The sequence below is a fragment of the Phocoena sinus genome, chromosome 5, assembly GCF_008692025.1.
Source record: "Phocoena sinus isolate mPhoSin1 chromosome 5, mPhoSin1.pri, whole genome shotgun sequence".
Taxonomy (NCBI): domain Eukaryota; kingdom Metazoa; phylum Chordata; class Mammalia; order Artiodactyla; family Phocoenidae; genus Phocoena; species Phocoena sinus.
Window position 1 is genome coordinate 92,435,323 of NC_045767.1, and position 22,276 is coordinate 92,457,598.

General features: G+C 38.2%; 1 protein-coding gene across 1 annotated transcript in view; it reads right to left on the reverse strand.

The window, feature by feature from the left end:
* Positions 1–13,242: 13,242 nt before the first annotated feature.
* The window catches only part of RCHY1 (ring finger and CHY zinc finger domain containing 1), a 33,020-nt gene continuing 23,986 nt past the window's right edge, over positions 13,243–22,276 (reverse strand). Inside the window, exon 10 of the transcript XR_004349968.1 lies at positions 13,243–22,180. The gene's annotated coding sequence lies outside the window, so the exon portion shown is untranslated. The remainder of the gene's footprint in view (positions 22,181–22,276) is intronic.

Here is a 22,276-nt window from a genome sequence, read left to right on the forward strand (position 1 = left end):
AACCAAGATTACTCTACCCAGCAAGGATCTCATTCAGATTTGATGGAGAAATTAAAACCTTTACAGACAAGCAAAAGCTGAGAGAGTTCAGCACCACCAAACCAGCTTTACAACAACTGCTAAAGGAACTTTTCTAGGCAAGAAACACAAGAGAAGGAAAAGACCTACAATAACGAACCCAAAACAATTAAGAAAATGGGAATAGGAACATACATATCAATAATTACCTTAAATGTAAATGGACTAAATGATCCCACCAAAAGACACAGATTGGCTGAATGGATACAAAAACAAGACCCATATATTTGCTGTCTACAAGAGACCCACTTCAGACATAGAGACACATACAGACTGAAAGTAAGGGGATGGAAAAAGATATTTCATGCAAATGGAAACCAAAAGAAAGCTGGAGTAGCAATTCTCATATCAGACAAAATAGACTTTAAAATAAAGACTATTACAAGAGACAAAGAAGGACATTACAGAATGATCAAGGGATCGATCCAAGAAGAAGTTATAACAATTGTAAATATTTATGCACCCAACATAGGAGCACCTCAATACATAAGGCAAATACTAACAGCCATAAAAGGGGAAATCAACAGTAACACATTCATAGTAGGGGACTTTAACACCCCACTTTCACCAATGGACAGATCATCCAAAATGAAAATAAATAAGGAAACATAAGCTTTAAATGATACATTAAACAAGATGGACTTAATTGATATTTATAGGACATTCCATCAAAAAACAACAGAATACACATTTTTCTCAAGTGCTCATGGAACATTCTCCAGGATAGATCATATCTTGGGTCACAAATCAAGCCTTGGTAAATTTAAGAAAATTGAAATTGTATCAAGTATCTTTTCTGACCACAACGCCATGAGACTAGATATCAATTACAGGAAAGGATCTGTAAAAAATACAAACACATGGAGGCTAAACAATACACTACTTAATAACGAAGTGATCACTGAAGAAATCAAAGAGGAAATAAAAAATTACCTAGAAACAAATGACAAGGGAGACACGAAAACCCAAAATCTATGGGATGCAGAAAAGCAGTTCTAAGAGGGAAGTTTATAGCAATACAATCCTACCTTAAGAAACAGGAAACATCTCGTATAAACAACGTAACCTTGCACCTAAAGCCATTAGAGAAAGAACAAAAAACTCCCAAAGTTAGCAGAAGGAAAGAAATCATAAAAATCAGATCAGAAATAAATGAAAAAGAGATGAAGGAAACGATAGCAAAGATCAATAAAACTAAAAGCTGGTTCTTTGAGAAGATAAACAAAATTGATATACCATTAGCCAGACTCATCAAGAAAGAGAGGGAGAGGACTCAAATCAACAGAATTAGAAATGAAAAAGGAGAAGTAACAACTGACACTGCAGAAATACAAAAGATCATGAGAGATTACTACAAGCAACTCTATGCCAATAAAATGGACAACCTGGAAGAAATGGACAAATTCTTAGAAATGCACAACCTGCCAAGACTGAATCAGGAAGAAATAGAAAATATGAACAGACCAATCACAAGCACTGAAATTGAAACTGTGATTAAAAATCTTCCAACAAACAAAAGCCCAGGACCAGATGGCTTCACAGATGAATAGAGAAGAGCTAACACCTATCTTTCTCAAACTCTTCCAAAATATAGCAGAGGGAAGAACACTCCCAAACTCATTCTACAAGGCCACCATCACCCTGATACCAAAACCAGACAAGGATGTCACAAAGAAAGAAAACTACAGGCCAATAACACTGATGAACATAGATGCAAAAATCCTCAACAAAATACTAGCAAACAGAATCCAACAGCATATTAAAAAGATCATACACCATGATCAAGTGGGGTTTATTCCAGGAATGCAAGGATTCTTCAATATACGCAAATCTATCAATGTGATAAACCATATTAACAAACGGAAGGAGAAAAACCATATGATCATCTCAATAGATGCAGAGAAAGCTTTCAACAAAATTCAACACCCATTTATGATAAAATCCCTTCAGAATGTAGGCATAGAGGGAACTTTCCTCAACATAATAAAGGCCATATATGACAAACCCACAGCCAACATCATCCTCAATCGTGAAAAACTGAAAGCTTTCCACTAAGATCAGGAACAGGGCAAGGTTGCCTACTCTCACCACTCTTATTCAACATAGTTTTGGAAGTTTTAGCCACAGCCATCAGAGGACAAAAGGAAATAAAAGGAATCCAAATCAGAAAAGTATAAGTAAAGCTGTCACTGTTTGCAGATGACATGATACCATACATAGAGAATCCTAAAGATGGTACCAGAAAACTACTAGAGCTAATCAATGGATTTGGTAAAGTAGCAGGATACAAAATTAATGCACAGAAATCTATGGCATTCATATACACTAATGATGAAAAATCTGAAAGTGAAATCAAGAAAACACTCCCATTTACCACTGCAACAAAAAGAATAAAATATCTAGGAATAAACCTACCTAAGGAGACAAAAGACCTGTATGCAGAAAATTATAAGACACTGATGAAAAAAATTAAAGATGATACAAATAGATGGAGAGATATGCCATGTTCTTGGATTGGAAGAATCAACATTGTGAAAATGACTCTACTACCCAAAGCAATCTACAAATTCAATGCAATCCCTATCAAACTACCACTGGCATTTTTCACAGAACTATAACAAAAAATTTCACAATTTGTATGGAAACACAAAAGACCCCGAATAGCCAAAGCAATCCTGAGAACACAAAACGGAGCTGGAGGAATCAGGCTGCCTGACTTCAGACTATACTACAAAGCTACAGTAATCAAGACAGTACGGTACTGGCACAAAAACAGAAAGATCAATGGAACAGGATAGAAAGCCCAGAGATAAACCCACACACATATGGTCACCTTATCTTTGATAAAGGAGGAAGGAATGTACAGTGGAGAAAGGACAGCCTCTTCAATAAGTGGTGCTGGGAAAACTGGACAGATACATGTAAAAGTATGAGATTAGATCACTCCCTAACACCATACACAAAAATAAGCTCAAAATGGATTAAAGACCTAAATGTAAGGCCAGAAACTATCAAACTCTTAGAGGAAAACATAGGCAGGACACTCTATGACATAAATCACAGCAAGATCCTTTTTGACTCACCTCCTAGAGAAATGGAAATAAAACCAAAAATAAACAAATGGGACCTAATGAAACTTAAAAGCTTTTGCACAGCAAAGGAAACCATAAACAGGAGCAAAATACAACCCTCAGAATGGGAGAAAATATTTGCAAATGAAGCAACTGACAAAGGATTAATCTCCAAAATTTATAAGCAGCTCATGCAGCTCAGTAACAAAAAAACAAACAACCCAATACAAAAATGGGCAGAAGACCTAAATAGACATTTCTCCAAAGAAGATATGCAGACTGCCAACAAACACATGAAAGAATGCTCAACATCATTAATCATTAGAGAAATGCAAATCAAAACTACAATGAGATATCATCTCACACCAGTCAAAATGGCCATCATAAAAAAATCTAGAAATAATAAATACTGGAGAGAGTGTGGAGAAAAGGGACCCCTCTTGCACTGTTGGTGGGAATGTAAATTGATACAGCCACTATGGAGAACTGTATGGAGGTTTCTTTTTTTTTTTAATTTTTTTTTTTTTTTTTTTTTTTTTTTTTGCGGTACGCGGGCCTCTCACTGTTGTGGCCCCTCCCGTTGCGGAGCACAGGCTCCGGACGCACAGGCACAGCGGCCATGGCTCACGGGCCCGGCCGCTCCGCGGCATGTGGGATCCTCCCGGACCGGGGCACGAACCCGCGTCCCCTGCATCGGCAGGCGGACTCTCAACCACCACGCCACCAGGGAAGCCCCGGAGGTTTCTTTAAAATCTACAAATAGAACTACCATATGACCCAGCAATCCCACTACTGGGCATATACCCTGAGAAAACCATAATTCAAAAAGAGTCATGTACCAAAATGTTCATTGCAGCTCTATTTACAATAGCCCAGAGATGGAAACAACCTAAGTGTCCATCATCAGATGAATGGATAAAGAAGATGTGGCACATATATACAATGAAATATTACTCAGCCATAAAAAGAAACAACACTGAGCTATTTGTAATGAGGTGGATAGACCTAGGGCCTGTCATACAGAGTGAAGTAAGTCACAAAGAGAAAGACAAATACCATATGCTAACACATATGTATGGAATTTAAGAAAAAAAAAATGTCATCAAGAACCTAGGGGTAAGACCGGAATAAAGACACAGACCTACTAGAGAATGGACTTGAGGATATGGGGAGGGGGAAGGGTAAGCTGTGACAAAGCGAGAGAGAGGCATGGACATATATACACTACCAAACGTAAGGTAGACAGCTAGTGGGAAGCAGGCGCATAGCACAGGGAGATCAGCTCGGTGCTTTGTGACCGCCTGGAGGGGTGAGATAGGGAGGGTGGGAGGAAGGGAGACGCAAGAGGGAAGAGATATGGGAACATATGTATATGTATAACTGATTCACTTTGTTATAAAGCAGAAACTAACACACCATTGTAAAGCAGTTATACTCCAATAAAGATGTTAAAAAAAAAACTTTAAAAGTCACTAAAATAGATGCAAATTTTATATAACCCATTCCAAATGAATTTGGGGCTTTTCAGAACTGTCTCTTTTTCTTTTCATACATTTCAACATTTAGCCTTGAAAAACTAAAGACTCTTCTAACGCTGGTGAAAAGTCTTTGCAAAATAAGTAGCAAATATTTTCAATTCCCCCAGAAGCTGCCAGAAAAGCATAGAATATTCTGCATCATAAAAACTGACCTGACAACTTTAATTATAACAAAGATTTGTAAGACATCCAGACTTCAGAAACTGTTGTTGTATCCTGAGGAAATAGTTCCTCATCTCTAAGAGGCTTATAAAGCTGATTGGTTGTTTTATAATGTGTTGCCCTGGTGATAATATTTAAAATGGCATCTTAAAGATATAAATACTTGTTGACTTTCTTTGTTAAGCCAGAAAGGGATCATTGGCACTTAACATGCCTAGAGAAAAGAGAAAACAAGTAAAATGACTTTTACGTTTCCATTTTATGCAGAATTTGATTGAAAGTCTCATGTTATTTAAATAAATGACTAACACTTGGGTTAAACAGAAAATTAGAAGCTACTTAGAACTAAATGACAATGAAAGTACCATATATTAAAATTTGTGAGATGCACCTAAATAATACTTAGAGGGAAATTAATGTCTTTGAATATATTGATAGAAGGTTAAAAACAAATTAACTATTTCTCTTCTTCTTCCTCTTCCTTTCTTTTCCATTTTTTTTTCCTGCTTTCCTTTCCTGAACAATTCAGTCCTAAACGTATTAGATGAGCCCACTTCTAAGAGATGTAGACATCCACACCTCAGAATGAGGAGAGGGTAAGGCATGGCAGCCCAGAGCATGGAGTTGGTATCTTCGGAAGATAAGAAGGACAAGAAGCTTCTTAGCCAGGCAGGATAAGAGGTCACCTCCACCTTGAGGCACAGGGAGTCAGAGCCCCAGCAGGGTGAGCAGGGCATCCCCATGGAAGAGCAGCCTTGCACAGGAGATTAGAATAATGGGTACAGTGATGAGGGCATCACACAGGGGTGGGCATGATAGCAGAGATGAGAAATTGATTGCATAAGGAGGATTAGTCAAATAAGTAAATAAAGGGTGTCCCTGAGGTCTTCATGCAATTTTAAACTTTAATAACTTCAGAACCATAAATTCTACAAACTTATAAAAAATTAATTTGAATGTTTAAGTATTTTAAATTCTTCTATGCTTATCTCAGTTTGTATATTTTGAATAAATATTTAATTTAAAATTTTCTTTTCAGTCTCTCTGATTGAAGATGGCAAATAACCAAAATGGGATAAAGATAAAATATATTATTTAAAATTCACACCAAAAATATGTGTAAAAGAAAGTTAAACAATTAAAATTTCAAATGAGGATATAAAGGAAAGAATCTAGATTGTATCTGTGATGTTGGACTGCAAATGAAAATACTGGTGCAAAATCATGGTCTTCAATTTATAAAAAAAGAAATTAATAGATGGGTTAGAAAGATATCCCGTGTTCATGGACAGGAACACCTAATATTGTTAAAATGACCATACTACCCAAAGTAATCTACAGATTTAATGCAATCCCTATTAAAATACTCATGACATTTTTCAAAGATCTATAACAAATAATCCTAGAAAATTAGAATAATTTATATGGAACCACAAAAGACCCAGAATTTCCAAAGCAATCTTGGGAAAAAAGAAGCTAGAGGTATCATGCTCCATGACTTCAGACTATACTACAAAGCTACAGTAATCAAAACAGCATGGTACTGACACAAAAACAGACACATAGATCAATGGAACAGAACAGAGAGCCCAGAAGTAAACCCATGCACATATGGTCAATTAATCTACAACAAAGGAGGCAAGAATATACAATGATGAACAGACAGTCTCTTCAATAAATGGTGCTGGGAAAACTAGACAGCCACATGCAAATGAATGAAATTAGAACATTTTCTCACATCACATACAAAAATAAACTCAAAATGGATTAAAGACCTAAATGTAAGACCGAATACTATAAAATTCCTAGAGGAGAACACAGGCAGAACACTCTTTGCCATAAATTGCAGCAATATTTTTTTGGATCTGTCTCCTAGAGTGATGGAAATAAAAATAAAAATAAACAAATGGGACCTAATTAAACTTAAAAGTTTTGCACAGCAAAGGAAACCATCAACAAAAGATGGTTTTAAAATAGGTAGTTACATTAAATGTGTAAATATAGTCAAAAATGTTTAAGGGAAAAAAATACATACACAAGTACATATACACACAATACAACTTATAAATTCCCAGAATTTTATTACACTTTTTCTTCATTTACAATATTAGATAATCTTAAAATTATATTTGTATATGATACAAGGGTCAAATCTTACTTTCTTCTAAATTTCTTCTAGTTTAATATTTATTAAATAATCCTAACTTCTCCAAACATAATAAAATACCAGTTTCATGCATTTTAAATTCTCTTATACACTAAGATCTATTTCTGTATTCTCTATTTGACCCATTTATCTATTTGTCTATTCTTATGCTACTGCCATATTGTTTTGACTTGAGTGGCTTCATAGTACACTCTAACATCTGATAAGAGAGTCCCTCCTGTGCTAGTCTATGTTTTCAAACTTTTATTGATTATTATTAGGCACCTAGTCTTACTCCTAAATTTTAAGATAATTTTACCCAGTCCCAAAGAGTTTTTTTAAAATGTCATTGGTATTCTAATCTAAATTTCATCAGTTTATATTAATCTAGGGAAGATTGACATTTTTATTACATTTCCTTCTCATTTAAAAACATTGTCTTAACCATTTGTTCAAATCCTGTTTTAGGTCATACAAGAAGATTTTATAATTTTCTTCATAGTATTCCTGTGCTTTTCCTTTACAACTTATTTCGAAGTACTTTGTAGTTTTTGTAACTTATGTATAAATGCTATTTTTTGTATTTCCCTTACTCAGTGCTTATTGTTAAAATAGAGGAAATGACCAATTCTTGTATAAGAATCTTGTAGCAGGGCTTCCTTGGTGGTGCAGTGGTTGAGAGTCCGCTTGCCGATGCAGGGGACACGGGTTCGTGCCCCGGTCTGGGAGGATCCCACATGCCGTGGGGCGGCTGGGCCCGTGAGCCATGGCCGCTGAGCCTGCGCGCCCGGAGCCTGTGCTCCGCCATGGGAGAGGCCACAACAGTGAGAGGCCCACGTACCGCAAAATAAATAAAGACAACTTTAAAAAAAAAGAATCTTGTAGCAATCACCTAACCAAGTTTTCTTATTAATTCTTGTGTGGTTTTATTTACTGTTGTCTTGGGTTTTCTAAATGTAAAATCATATCATCAGCAAAAAGTGATTGTTTTCACTCTTGTTTTCTAATATTTATATCAATTACTGTATTTTATTGTCTCACTACATCACAAGTACCTCCCAATCAGTTTTAATTATAATGGTGAGAGAGGACATACCCAACTGGTTCCAAATTTTAATAGAAATAGTTGTTATAATTTGATTTTAGGATTGTCAGGTTTTGGTGTATTGTTTTTATTTTAATTAATTCTGTAGTAAAACTGGAAATAACCAGTCACAATGGTAATTAGTGTGTAAACAAAGACACAGGACTACAGGTGAGAGTCAACCATCAAGTTAGGCTGCATTCATCCCCTTGACCTTCAGTCTAGACAGTGTACAGTTTCCTACTGTTAGGCAAAACTAAGGTCTCATAGCATCTCATATCACAGTAATTAGCAGAATGTCATGAGCATTTTGTAGCATAAAAGAGTTTGGTGGTTAGCTAAAAAAGGATAACTTGTCTGGCTAACTAGTTCTCTGGAAATTTATGTGGTTACCTGGCCAGCTGTTTGCAATCAGCTGGTTAGCAAGTTCAGAATACTTGTATTTTATCATAAAGGTAAGAAAGCTTAATTTTTAAAATAATGGTTGTCAGCTAAAATGTACTGCCCCAAAGAATTCCCTTGTTTCCATTTTACTTCTAGTTTAATTGGGAATGAAAGTTAACTTTTATTGAAAACTTCCGTATCTATTAAAATGATTACATGAGTTGCTGATATAATAAAGTATGTTGTCAGATTTCTTACTATTGATTAGCCTTAAATTCCTAAAATAAAAATATTTGATCAAAATGTATTATTCTTTTGACTCATTACCAGATTATTTTTGCTAATATTTTATTTGTAATTTTTGCATCTATATTCATAAAAGAGATTTGTCTGTATTTGTCTATATTTTTTCCTACCTTTCTCAGGTTTCAGTATTATAGTTATGATGATTTCATGAAATCATTTGGAGAGATACATGTCTTTTTACGTGGCCTGGAATCACTTGAAAAACAATGGAATTATTCATTCTTTAAAGATTAGATAATTGCTATGAAACTATCTGTGCCTGGGTCTTTTCAATAGATCTTGAATCATCTTTTCATTCTCATCAATAGTTTCCATTTCTTCTTTTTTCAATTTTGATTGTTGATATTTTTCTGGGAAATAAACATTCCCTCTAGTTTTTCAAATTTGTCATAATGAAACTGCATGATCATGAGTTAAAACAGAGAAATAAAATGAGAGCCAGCCTCAGAAACCCAGCAGCTTCTCTCTTAGTTGTAAAGACTGTTCCTCGCCATCATCAATCTGAGTTCCTACACAGCCTTCAGTTGCTGCTCAGACATAAGCAAGTTTCTCTCAGCCACTTACTGGCCATGTGACCCTCTGTTATGACATCGGATCAAGCCACTCTAATCTCATCTCTGGACTGTAACAGCCTCTTAACTGGTCCCCTGAGACTTGCCCCACTACTGTCTACCCTCCAGACAACCATTAGAATATTCTTTAATAGTATAAATTAGATGAACTATCATACTTAAAACTTTCCAAAGTTTCCCACTGAACAAGAAAAACTATCTGCACTTCTTAATACAGCATTGAAATCCCTACATGAAATGGCCACCCTTCAAACTCTTCATATACATCTCACTCTACTCATACCCCAGCCACCATGGTCCAACCGCTCTGTCCTTTTTCTCTCTCCTTGAAGATGCCAAACTTGCTTCCTTCTCAGGTCCTTTGCATCTGCTGTTCCTTGTGCTTGGAATACATTTCCTCCTTTCTATTTGTCAGTTCTTACCTCAAATGTTACCACCTCAGAAAGGCCTGATCTGACCTCCCTAGCTAGAACAACCATCCCCAAACCCAGGCACTCTCTTTGACAATATTCTCTTTTATCTTCTTCATAACACATATCACTACCTATTTCTGTGTTTATTACCTGTCTTCCCCCACTGGAATATAAGCACCCTAAAGGTAGGGACCCCATTTGACTGCTATATCCTTAGTGCCTAGAACAGTGCTTGCCCATAGTGAATATTCAATAAATATGTGTGACTAATCTCCTGTTACTTTCTGGATAAAATCCAAACTTATTATGGCAATCAAGTGCTACATCATGTGACCTGGCTAATGTCTTCAGACTCATCTCTTGCTTCTCCACTATGAAGTAGTGCTGGTCTGATAAAAGAGTAATTCTAAGTAACTCTAAATGTATCAAAGCTTCACATAAAATCTTTACCACAACCCAAATACCAGGAAGGATGGAAGAAAGGAAGAAAGGAAAGCAGAAGGAAGGAAGGAAGAAAAGGAAGAAGGAAGGAAGGAAGAGAGGGAGGGAGAACAGGAAAAGGAAGGAAGGAAGGAAGAAAAGGGGGAAAGGAAACACAGTTGCCATGTGGTGGGCATGTGTCAGGGTGGGTGAAGGATACAAAAGCATCAAAGTAAAGAGCTTTGCTTCTTATAGAGGAGAATTCAAATAAAGTAGAATAAAGGACAGGGTAAGTTTCTACTGCACATGGAAAATTATGATGCCTGACACATGATGTTATACGTGTTACAAGCAAGAAAAGTGTTCATAGACACTGATGATTTGCTCTGAGAACGTTACATATACATTTTAGTTCTCCAACTAGAAATTTGGTTTTTCCCAAAGACAAGAACCACCTTTCCTCCTTTCTTCCTTCCTTCATTTTGGTGGAGACCCCAAAGCCTTGAGTGCAGCATTCCACGTGTAGTGGAAAATCAATAAGTGCTTACTGAACAGTTAAAGGAATGGATGCATGCCTACGGTTCATGGGGTTGAAAGTGAGTGAGAGGTGGGTTAGTGGATGGCAAGGAAAAGTTGATGCCTCCTTCTGCAAAGTCAAGAGTATCTCCATGGAGGTCGTCCATGGACCCAACCCAAAGCCAGAGTCAGAACCAAGAGTCACGCTTCAGCCACAGAGGAAAAGGCAATGGAAAATCCTTCCTGACAAGAACAAATATGACACCCAAAGTACTTATCCTTGTAAAGAAAAGGAAACCTGTATCTGGCCCTCTAACTGGAGCCACTGCATGCTTTCAGGGCAGAGAGAGAATTTTCAAGCACCAGAGCAGAAAACACTTAACAAAATGATGGGCTGAGTACAATTATCTCCTCTCCCCTCCTACTCCACTGCAGGCAGGAAAATGGCTACCAGGGTCAAGTGTAAGTGTAAGGTGGCCCTGAACAGAAGCTGGAGGGGACCTGCCTGTTTCAACACAGTCTATGGAGAAGCATTTCCAGAGCATCTGACAAATGATGCTAAGTGTCTGGGAACAGCAGGCTGAAGAGGAGAGGCTGCCCATCAGTTCCTGATCTGCTTTAGCATCTGAGTAGCACTTTCTTTTGGGCATGTCAACAGCACTTGTCTCCCTGTAGATGAGTAGCAAGTATGGATGTTTCAAAAGCAAAACATATTCTCAGTTTTAAAGTGAGAGGGGAGGAAAGATAAAGTTCTTTCTTTAAAAATAGGGAAGAACTCATTCTGTTTGTGATCAACTATGTGTGGTCGGTCTAAAGGGTTTCCCTTGAGAGAGATGGTCCTGTCCCCAAACCAATATATTTCATTTCACTGAGGACACCCACACTCAGGGAAGGAAGATGGAGGTGCAGGTGCTAACACCATGCCTACGCACAAGATACCAGAAATATAAAATGAAATGGATTTTGAGAAGGAAACAGCCAAGTTCCAAGATGGCAGTGATGTTGCCAAAACTGAATTCTTTGTCATAAAATCAATTTAATGGGTTGCAACCAGTATCCCTTCCTTCTTTTTAATGATAAGGTAAACATACATAACGCTTACTAAGTATCAGTGTTTGAAGCACTTTGTGAATATTAACTCATTTAATCCTTGTACCATCCCTAGGTGGGTACTTTATGCCTCTATTTTATAGATGATGAAACTGAGGCATAAAGAAGCTACATGGCTTGCCCAGAGTCACGCAGCAAAACCAGGATTTAAAATACAGAGACTGGGATAAAATATTTGCAACTGAAGCAACTGACAAGGGATTAACTTCCAAAACATGCAAACAGCTCATGCAGCTCTGTATCAAAAAAACAAACAACCCAGTCAAAAACTGGGCAGAAAATCTAAATAGACATTTCCCCAAAGAAAGCATACAGATGGGCAAAAAGCACATGAAAAGATGCTCAACATCACTAATCATTAGAGAAATGCAAATCAAAACCACAATGAGGTATCACCTCACAACGGTCAGAAAGGCCATCATCAGTCTACAAACATCAAAAAGTCTATAAACAGGCTTCCCTGGTGGTGCAGTGGTTGAGAGTCCGCCTGCCGATGAAGGGGACACGGGTTCGTGCCCCGGTCTGGGAAGATCCCACATGCTGCAGAGCAGCTGGGCCCGTGAGCCATGGCTGCTGGGCCTGCACGTCTGGAGCCTGTGCTCCGCAACGGGAGAGGCCACAACAGTGAGAGGCCCGCGTACCGCCAAAAAAAAAAAAAAAAAAAAAAAAAAGTCTACAAACAATAAATGCTTAAGAGCGTGTGAAGAAAAGGGAACCCTCCTACACTGTTGGTGGGAATGTAAATTGGTACAACCACTATGGAGAAGTATGGAGGTTCCTTAAAAACCTAAAAATAGACCTACCATAGGATCCAGCAATCACACTCCTGGGCATATATCCAGAGAAAACCATAGTTCGAAAAGATACATGCACCCCAATGTTCATGGCAGCACTATTTACAATAGCCAAGACATGGAAGCAACCTAAATGTCCATCAACAGATGAATGGGTAAAGAAAATGTGGTATATATACAATGGAATATTACTCAGCCATTAAAAAAAACAAAAAACAAAATAATGCCATTTTCAGCAACATGGATGGACCTAGAGATTATCATACTAAGTGAAGTAAGTCAGACCAAGAAAGACAAATATCATATGATATCACTTATATGTGGAATCTAAAAAAAAAAAAGATACAAACGAACTTATTTACAAAACAGAAACAGACTGACGGACTTTGAAAACAAATTTATGGTTACCAAAGGGGAAACGTGAGGGGAAGGGATAAATTAGGAGTTTGGGATTAACAAATACACACTACTATATATAAAATAGGTAATCAACAAGGACCTACTGTATTGCACAGGGAACTCTACTCAATATTCAGTAATAACCTATATGGGAAAATCTGAAAAAGAATGGATATATGTATATGGATAAATGAATCACTTTGCTGTACCCCGAAACTAACACAACATTGTAAATCAATTATACTCTAATATAAAACTTCAAAACAAAATAAATAAAATAAAATACAAAGACTGCCTCCAGAGACCTGGCTATTAACCAAGCCATTCTGACTCTCATGGTTATGACCTGCAAATAACTACCCCAGAACCAAAGGTCTTTAAATAAAAACTACATTGTTAATATTCATTATGGAAAATATCAAATATATAGAAAATCAGAGAAAACAGTATAATGAACTCCCTCATAACCCACAGCTTAGCTCCAACAATTATCAAATCATGGCCAATCTTGTTTTATCTAGAGCCTTATCCCCCAATAATGGATTATTTTGAAGGCAATCCCAGGCATCATATAATCTGGAAGCATTTTGGAGTGCAGTGTTGGCAGATCTTTTTCAATAACAGTTTTATTGAGATATAACTCACATAATCATAAAATTTACCCATTTAAATGTACATTTCAATGGTTTTTAGTAGATTCACAAAGTTGCACAATTACAATCAATTTTAGAACATTTTTATCACTCCAAAAAGAAGTTCCATAACCACTAATAGTCACTGCCCATCCCTCACTTCCCCAGCCCCTGACAATCACCAATCTACTTTCTATCTCTATGGATTTGTCTATTCTGGACATTTCATACTAATGGAATCATACTATATGTGGTCCTTTGTGATTGGCTTCTTCCACCTAGCTTAATGTTTTCAAAGTTCATCCATGTTGTAGCATGTATCAGTACTTCATTATCCTTCGTGGTTGCATAATATTCCATTATATGGATATACCACATTTTGTTTATCCATTCATCAGTTGATAGACATTTAGGCTGTTTCCACTTTTTGGCTAATATGTGTAAAGCTACTATGAACATTCATGTAAAAGTTTTTGTGTGAACATATGTTTTCAGTTCTCTTAGGTACACATCCAGGAGTAAAATTGCTGGGTAGTATGGTAGCTCTTAGTTTAACTTTTTCAGGAACTGCCAGTCTGTTTTCCAAAGCAGTGGCACCATATCACGTTCCCACCATCAATGTATGAGGATTCCAATTTCTTCACATACTCACCAACACTTGTTATGTCTTTTTGATCATAGCCATCCTAGCGGGTGTGAAGTAGTTCCTCATTGTGGTTTTGATTCTCATTTCCCTGATGGCTTATGATGTTGAGAATCTTGTTATATGGCTGGCAGATTGAAACCAGCAGATTCTCAGATTCTCACTTTAGGATTCTTTTTGGAACACCTCTTTTAATTCTAAAATGTTTGTTCTCTCTTCTACCAAGAGAATGTTCATACAGTTTGGTATCCTATTTTCTGCTTCTTTCAACCCTGTTCCCCATACTTCCAGCTATTCCAAACTTAGTCTCTAGCTAGAGACTCCATAAAGAGCTACTTTCTAAAGTAGTCCCTCCATGTTTTATTTCCTTCATAGTATTTATCACTGTCTAAAATAATTGTATTTACTTGTTTATTGTCTGTTTTCCCATACACACTCTGAAACACAGTCATCCCTTGGTATCCACAGGGGTTGGTTCCAGGACCACCACCACCCCCATTCTGGCCCCATGGATACCAAAATTCATGGGTACTCAAGTCCTTTATATAATATGGCATAGCATTTGCATATAACCTACACACATCCTCTCACATACTTCAAATTATCTCTAGATTATTTGTAATAACTAATGCAATGCAAATGCTACATAAATAGCCATAAATACGATGTAAATGCTCTGTCAACAGTTGCCAGTATGCAGCAAATTCAACTTTGCTTTTTGGGACTTTCTGGAATTTTTTTCCCAAATATTTTTGATCTGTGGTTGGTTTAATCCACAGATGCAGAACCCATGGATACAGAGGGTAGACTGTAATTAGCCCCATAAGAGGAAGAGACTGTGTCTATTTGTTTGCCACTGTATCCGAGTGCCTAGAATAGAGACATAGCAGAAATTCAATAGATATTTGGTGACTGAGTGAATAGTCAGATTGTGGAGTTCTTATTTGATTTTGTTATGCTACATTGCACATAACCTTTCATAGCTTTTTGAAATAAACTGCATTTCCTAAGGATGGTCTCTGAAATACAGAAGAGTGAAATACATCTTCGTCACACATTTACAAAAGGAAAGATATCAGCAACACTCTAAATGCTTAGTATCTGTAACTTGAAATACTGTGCAAGACTTTTAAATGTTTACAGAAAGATTGTACTACTACAAGCACGTTTGCTCTATTACATGAAAAAGAGCAGGATACAAATATGTATGACACTATGATTATAAATAGGGCTCTTTTTTAATGCTTAGAGATGAGATTGTGAGGAAATAAACCAAAATGTTTGCAGCATTTTCTCTGGGTGATATAATTCAAGGCCACTGTTTTTCTCTCTTCCTCTTTCTACTTTTGCATATTTTCTATCATGAACATGTGTTACTATAACCTGCATAGAAATCTCACCATTAAAAAAGGAGGCATTTTTACTGATTTTTATATGAATTTGAAGCAATAGTTTACAAAATGAAAAAATCAAGCCAGAGATGTTATTTACATTACCAAACGGATGAGGGGAGTTTTCTCCTTATAGTAATCTTTTATCTTTATAGTAATGTTCAGGCTAATAAACAAAAGCTGAATAATAAAATAACCTTAAATCCCTAATAAAGTACTGGATATAAGACAATGTTTGTCATTGACTGTCAGTCACTATGTGTATCCTAATGGAAAAACACAACGTACAAATAGTCTTGACAAAAATTTAATTTAAATCTGATCAAGCTTCTAGATTAAATAAAACAGACTAAATAAAGCCTATTAAAGGAAATTTTATTTTTACCTTTTTAATCAGAACTTAAAATTCATATGTAGATTGCATATTTCTATGGCAGTACTAATATTATTGATATTATTCAGATTCTGATTTAAACACAGAAGTTGATATATAGAGAGATATATAGATATAATTGTTTATTTCTTCATTGCTTTAGGTGTGATAATAATATTGTGGTTATGTTTTTTTATCTTTTAGAGGTCTATCTGAAATATGTAAGGGTAATATATTATGACCGAGATGTGCTTCAAGATAATATGAAGGGGGGAAGTGAGTAAGTAAGGGTATAAATAAAGTTGGCCATGTGTTGATCATGTTGAAACTGGGCAATGAATATGGGGTTCACTGTATTAGTTGCTACACTTTTGCATGTTTTATATTTTCAATGATAAAAAGTTAGACGGAGGGTGGAGGAGGCTACAACCAGGCCTACTGTTAAGAAGAGCAGGATAGTAAGTAGTCTGCCACGTCACAGAACCCTGACCAGTCACGCTTCATTACAGACTCCCCTATCACCTACCCCATCCTCCCTTCTCCATCCTTTTTCTATGCTCACGCTCCTTTCCGTTGTTTAGCTTTTACTCTGGAAATTCAGCCTTGACTTAACTCTCTCATACCAGACCCTCTGGCTGATAGACCTTAACTTGATATTTCAGTTACTATTGCTGGGTAACAAATCATCCCAAAACTTGGTGGGCTAAAACAACAAAAATCATTTTCTTATCTCTCATGGTTCTGGGGGTTGACTAGGTTGAGCTGTGCTGTTCTCACTCACAGCCTGTCACATAGTTACAATCAGAAGGTTTCCTCACTCTTAAATCTGGCAATCAATGCTGGCTGTTGGTTGGGATGTCAGCTGAGGCTGTCAGCCAGAACACCTACCGGTGGGATCTCCATGTGACCTGGGCTTCCACATAGCATGGTGGTGAGGTACCAAGAGCTGGCATCCCAGTAATATCCCAGGTAGCAAATCTATCACCTTTATAACCTAGTTTAGGAAACATCACTTCAACCACAGTCACTAGCCACACACATTCAATGGGAGAAAAGTAGGTCCCATGTCTTGATGAGAGGAGTGTCAATGTCACATTGCAAGATGAGCCTGTGGAATGAAGATCTTGTTGCAGCCATCTTAGAATACTCAATCTGTCATATTTTGGGTCCCCCTTGGCATGCACATTAGTTTCTCTGGTTCTGACCAGTTCCCAATGATCAGCAAGCCAAACAGCACTTTTCATCTTAGAGCTATCATCCATCTGGCCCTCTCAGCTTGCAGATTCCCCTTGGCACCAAAATGTACATTCCAGCACTGGTGCTGCCAGCTACCCAGACTTCTACCTCCACCCCTGACTGCTCACCATTCCTCCTCCCTCCTCTCTTGCCCATTCCAAAACGTATAAGGACATAGCAGCTGATTACACTGGCCATATACTCTTGAAAATACTCTACCTTTACAAACCTGGCCCAAGGAATACAAATAGGCAGATATGAAATACTGTGGTAACAGACACGCTTAATTAAATTGTACAACTGTCCAAAGACTGTGCATTCTTTATGTTGGCTTGTGTCATTATTATACAGTAGACAATAAAAGTTCTCAATGTCAGTATCCTGGGAAAGTTCTTACTTTTAAGTACCAGGTAGAAAAAAAAATCATTCTGTACAAAACATTCATGTCACCAGAAACGTTGTGGCACCCTCTGCTGTCAGGAAACAAAGTTTAAGGTACTCTGGGTTCATTTTCCCTGCAGGATTCTCCAGCATCCTCATACCATATGCTGCCAATCATCTTATCCAGATGGAAAAGCATAAATCAGAAAGCGGAGGAAAACCATGGGGCTTAATTTGGGCAAGATAGCAAAGGTAAAGAATGAAAATCCAATCAGCGTATGTAGCTGAACGGTAATAAGTAGGAAAGGGAAAAGGGAGCCAGGTAGAAAATCTCAAGAGGTAGCAGATATCAAAGACATCATAATATAGCAATCTCTGTCTAAACTCTTTATGTAAGTAAGGTTAATCTCCACAAATAACCCATGAAACACAGAAAGGTTAAACAAGTTGCTCAGGGTCACATAGCAAGTAAATGGCAGAGCCGGGATACAAATCCCAGCCTTCTGTCTCCATAGTCTGTGTCCTTAACCACTCTGCTCTACTGCCTAAGAAATAAATATGACTACTGGGGGTAGGGGGTATGGGGACTGTTACTCCTTTAAATGTAACAAGAATTATTATTAGATATTATTGCTCTTATCTAAAAGAAAACTGTCAGGAAAATTACTTGCCCCAAGCTAAGCAGAGAAATTAGGAAGTAATCCAAGTCCCCCATGCACAATAAAACCATTCTGAAGTTTAGAAGATTCTTTCCCTCCTAAATTTAGCAACAATTTTGTTCTTTTGAGAAATCAAAATGTATTACAATGACCCCAAAAGTAATGTCTCTCATCACAACCTCACTAAAATCCATCAGCTGCTTTTACAAAGAGAATGGATTCCCCCTATAACAAGTTCAAGGTCTATACAACCAGACTGATTCATCCACCAACCAACCAATCAGCTGAGCAGAGTCACTCTGAGAGTTCCAAATCAAAGACTGGTTCACTTGCCAAGGGAGAGCAGAAAAATACCTCTCCTCATAAAGGACAAGGCAACCAGCTCCTGTCCTCCTCAGTGGAAAAATGAGTCTAACGGGTCTGGGGCAGAGTCAGAGGGATGTCCAAGGGGTTAGAGAGCTCTGGGCTGCAAGCTGAATGGAAAGGACCACATTCCTGGTGCTAGAAGAACCTCATGGCTGTGAGGCCCTCCAGGCAGAGCAAGGAGCAAGGCCCAATCCACTTGAGGCCATTTGTCCCTGGGCAGACTCCCAAGCCCTCTGCAGCCAGAACTCAGGTGATAACGGTAGGGCCCAGACTCAGTTCCAGTCACTGGAGACTTGGGGATATTGCTACAGTTCACTGGGAGCACATTCTGGAGATCACCTCAATACTGCAAACAAGAAGGATATGAGCCTTGATGTCAAGGGCCCAGTACACACACGCACTATTTTTAGTGCTTTAGACTTTATCTTATTTAAACCTCACCACACAAACCCTATGAGGCTGTCACTACCACCCTTATTTCACAAAGAGTAGTATGTCTGGGAAGTTAAGAACTGACCAAGGTCACATGCCAGTATGTGTTAGATTAGATTGACAGAATTTGAACTTCTGTCTCTCTGCTTTCCAAGTCCAAGCCATTTCTATTATATCAGGCTGCTCACAACAACATACAATTCATGACATTGGGCAACTCAGAGTTGTTTCTGGCCCTTCCCCCCAAATTTTAGACTAGCCTAAGAGTCCAAATGTTTGGATATACAAATATACCTAGATTGCAATGCTCGCTATGACATTGGGAAGTACAGCTTAGACAAGATACTTCTTCTATTTACTCCTCCATGTTTCCCATCTTTCTCCCATATTCCTCATGTCTCCCTTCTCCCAACCTAGATCATCTCTCTTGGTCTGTATGTCTTGGGTTGGTGTTTATCAAAGGGGACAACACTATTTATTCCGGCCTCCAATGCATGTGCATTATACAGAGCCTCAGAGGAGATAATGGTGCAGAAAATAACACGAAACTTGCCCTTTGCAGGGCTTCACAGAAAGCTTGGGCAAGTAAATTGAAGTTTGCTGGGCTTCAGTTTGATCAAGCAAAACCAGAGTGGGCTGCACTATATGGTCTTCCAGGTCTAAAGTCTATGATTCCATTATTTTTTTAAAAATCTGTTAATCTTCACAATGAAATAGCTGCAAATACATCAACTCACAAAGAAAAAGGTCAAAAGGAGATAGATTAATTCTAATAAATACTGCTCTTTGCCTAGAATATCAACATGATTTAATTTTTTTGAAAAGTGCCCAGACTTACTCCAGTCAGCACTGCTTCACCCTCAAGATGACAGACTGGCTTTGCCTGCTGTCACAGCCCACCATCCCTGGAGGTCAGGCCAAATTTAGAGTCTATAACAGGAAGAGGTTATTTATCTCATCCTCTACAAGTTTCATTTGGCCCACAGGGTCTGACCAGATTCAGATTACCTTCCATCCAGTGGATGCCAGGACAACAGGGCTTCTCCATATTCTTTCCTCAGGTAATCAATCCTGCCCTCTTTGGAAGTATTAAGAAAGCCTCCATCCTTCTCCCCATGGCTTCCCCATTCACCCTACCCCATCAGAGGGAGTTACCTGATAGTGGTGAGATTTGGGAGTCATTGCACATGCATGGTGAGATTTGGGAAAAGCCACTGCACATGCGTGGTCTAAGCCCTTTATTGGCTCTAGCCTTGCCCCCGGCAGCTGCAGTGTTTAGGACTCACTGGTCCCCTCCTCAGGGCAGAGACCCCCCTATGGAGTAAAGCCTGCCACCAGTGACTGTGTAGGTAAATTCAACTTAGAATAAGGAAGAGAAAACTCAATTTGGCCTTGGTTCCAAGCCTCAATCTCCTTTCCAGCTTTAGCAGCAATATCTCACTCCCATATTTACTTTCCAATTGATTCAGAACTTGATTCAGAACTCTGGAGGCATGTAACTCTAATACTTCAAGGGAATACTTTAAGAGAAGGCACAGATCATATTAAGTTCAATATCAGGCAATGTACAATTTGCTCTAAAGGAAATTAGAATTCAACAAGGAGATTAAAGTATAAATAATCTAAGCAATGCAGACTGTAACAAATGCCAATCAGAGATTTCAAGTAAATGCTGTTGTGATGCCCAGGGGGAGGTGGTGAGAAGGGGGCGGGGGACAACAGTGCAGGGCAATTGTGGATGGGTGTCCAAAAGAAATCTTCTTGATATTGTGACCAGACCGGGGGAGAATGTCCAGAACTGTCTTTTCAAGGTTCTCCAGGCTCAGGCAGGCTCAGTTCCTCAGGGTCCCCAGCACGTAAGAGGATGGGGAGCAATGGCTGAAATCACAGCAGCCCGTAAAGAGGCTAAAGGAATGTTTATCCTACTTAGATCATTCTGAATTCTGACTCTAGAAAAATAGAATATGCAACATGGTAATAAGGACAGAGTGAAAACGGGACAGAATAGTTGAAAGCAGGTGGGTGATTAAGGGAAGCTTTGACTCCAATTTGAGTATCATATTGTTTGCCTCTGGGGGAGCGGGGGGAGTGAAACCAGCCTGATGCTTTGATCCTGATCAGAGGTTTACAAGAGTAGATGTTTGACATGCCTAAGCAACAAAATCTGGACAAGGACAATCCTTAATGAACTGGGGAATGGCAAGCATTACACCAGGGACCCTGTGTATCACCTATCACAGAGTGGGCCTGTTAGTTTCCATCCACAGGAATTTAAGCTTAACTGCTTATTCTAAAATAGAGAACACGTAAGTCACAGGCTTACAAACCTCCCAAAGACTATAATTTTGTGGTCCCTGTGTGGCAGAACCAAGCCAAAAAGTTGTCCTGAAGAGGCTATTTCTAAAGGGCTCACAACTTACTGAGCCACTTGAGTCTGTTAGAAACCAGCAAAAGCACTCCTGGAACATTATCAGCCACATACCCACCTCTCCTATGCCAGAAACAACTTGAGGTCATTTACTGTGTTACTCATTTTTTTAATAATCCAGCTCTAGATATTGTGCCTGGCACACACTTGGTGCAAAGTAAATGCCTGGTAAATGCGATAAATGAGTAGATGAACCTATCAATCAGATTCCAGCATGACTTGATTCCTGTCTTCTAGTTTGAGAAAGATGTGATCCCACCATACTTCAATCAATATATCCTAGTACTAACCACTTTGTCTTTTCCAAGAAGTTTTGCACATACATGTACACACACAAACTTGTATCAAATTCTTACATACAGTTACACTTGGAAACTTTTTTTTTTTTAATGTCAATAGAAATTCAACAAATTCTTATGAACTAGGTGTTGGAAGAGATGAAAAGCTCCGTCACTATCCTCAGAAAGCAATACAGGCTTTTCTCACCCCCAAAGCCCATGGGGTTAGTGTCTGCCACAGCCCACCTTGCTTACCTCCACCTCGCCTGCCCTCTGCAACGCAGCTGGGCTTTCAGTAGCTTTAGCTGTACCCCTACCCCAGCTTTGTCCTTGAGAAGCTTCATATACATATTTTCTCATATACAATGCTGAAATGAGAAGGGGAAAGACAAAAATTGAATGATAATAAAGGAAATGCTAAATCCTTTTAAGGCTCATACAGTGTGCTATAGTTTAGAAAAAGG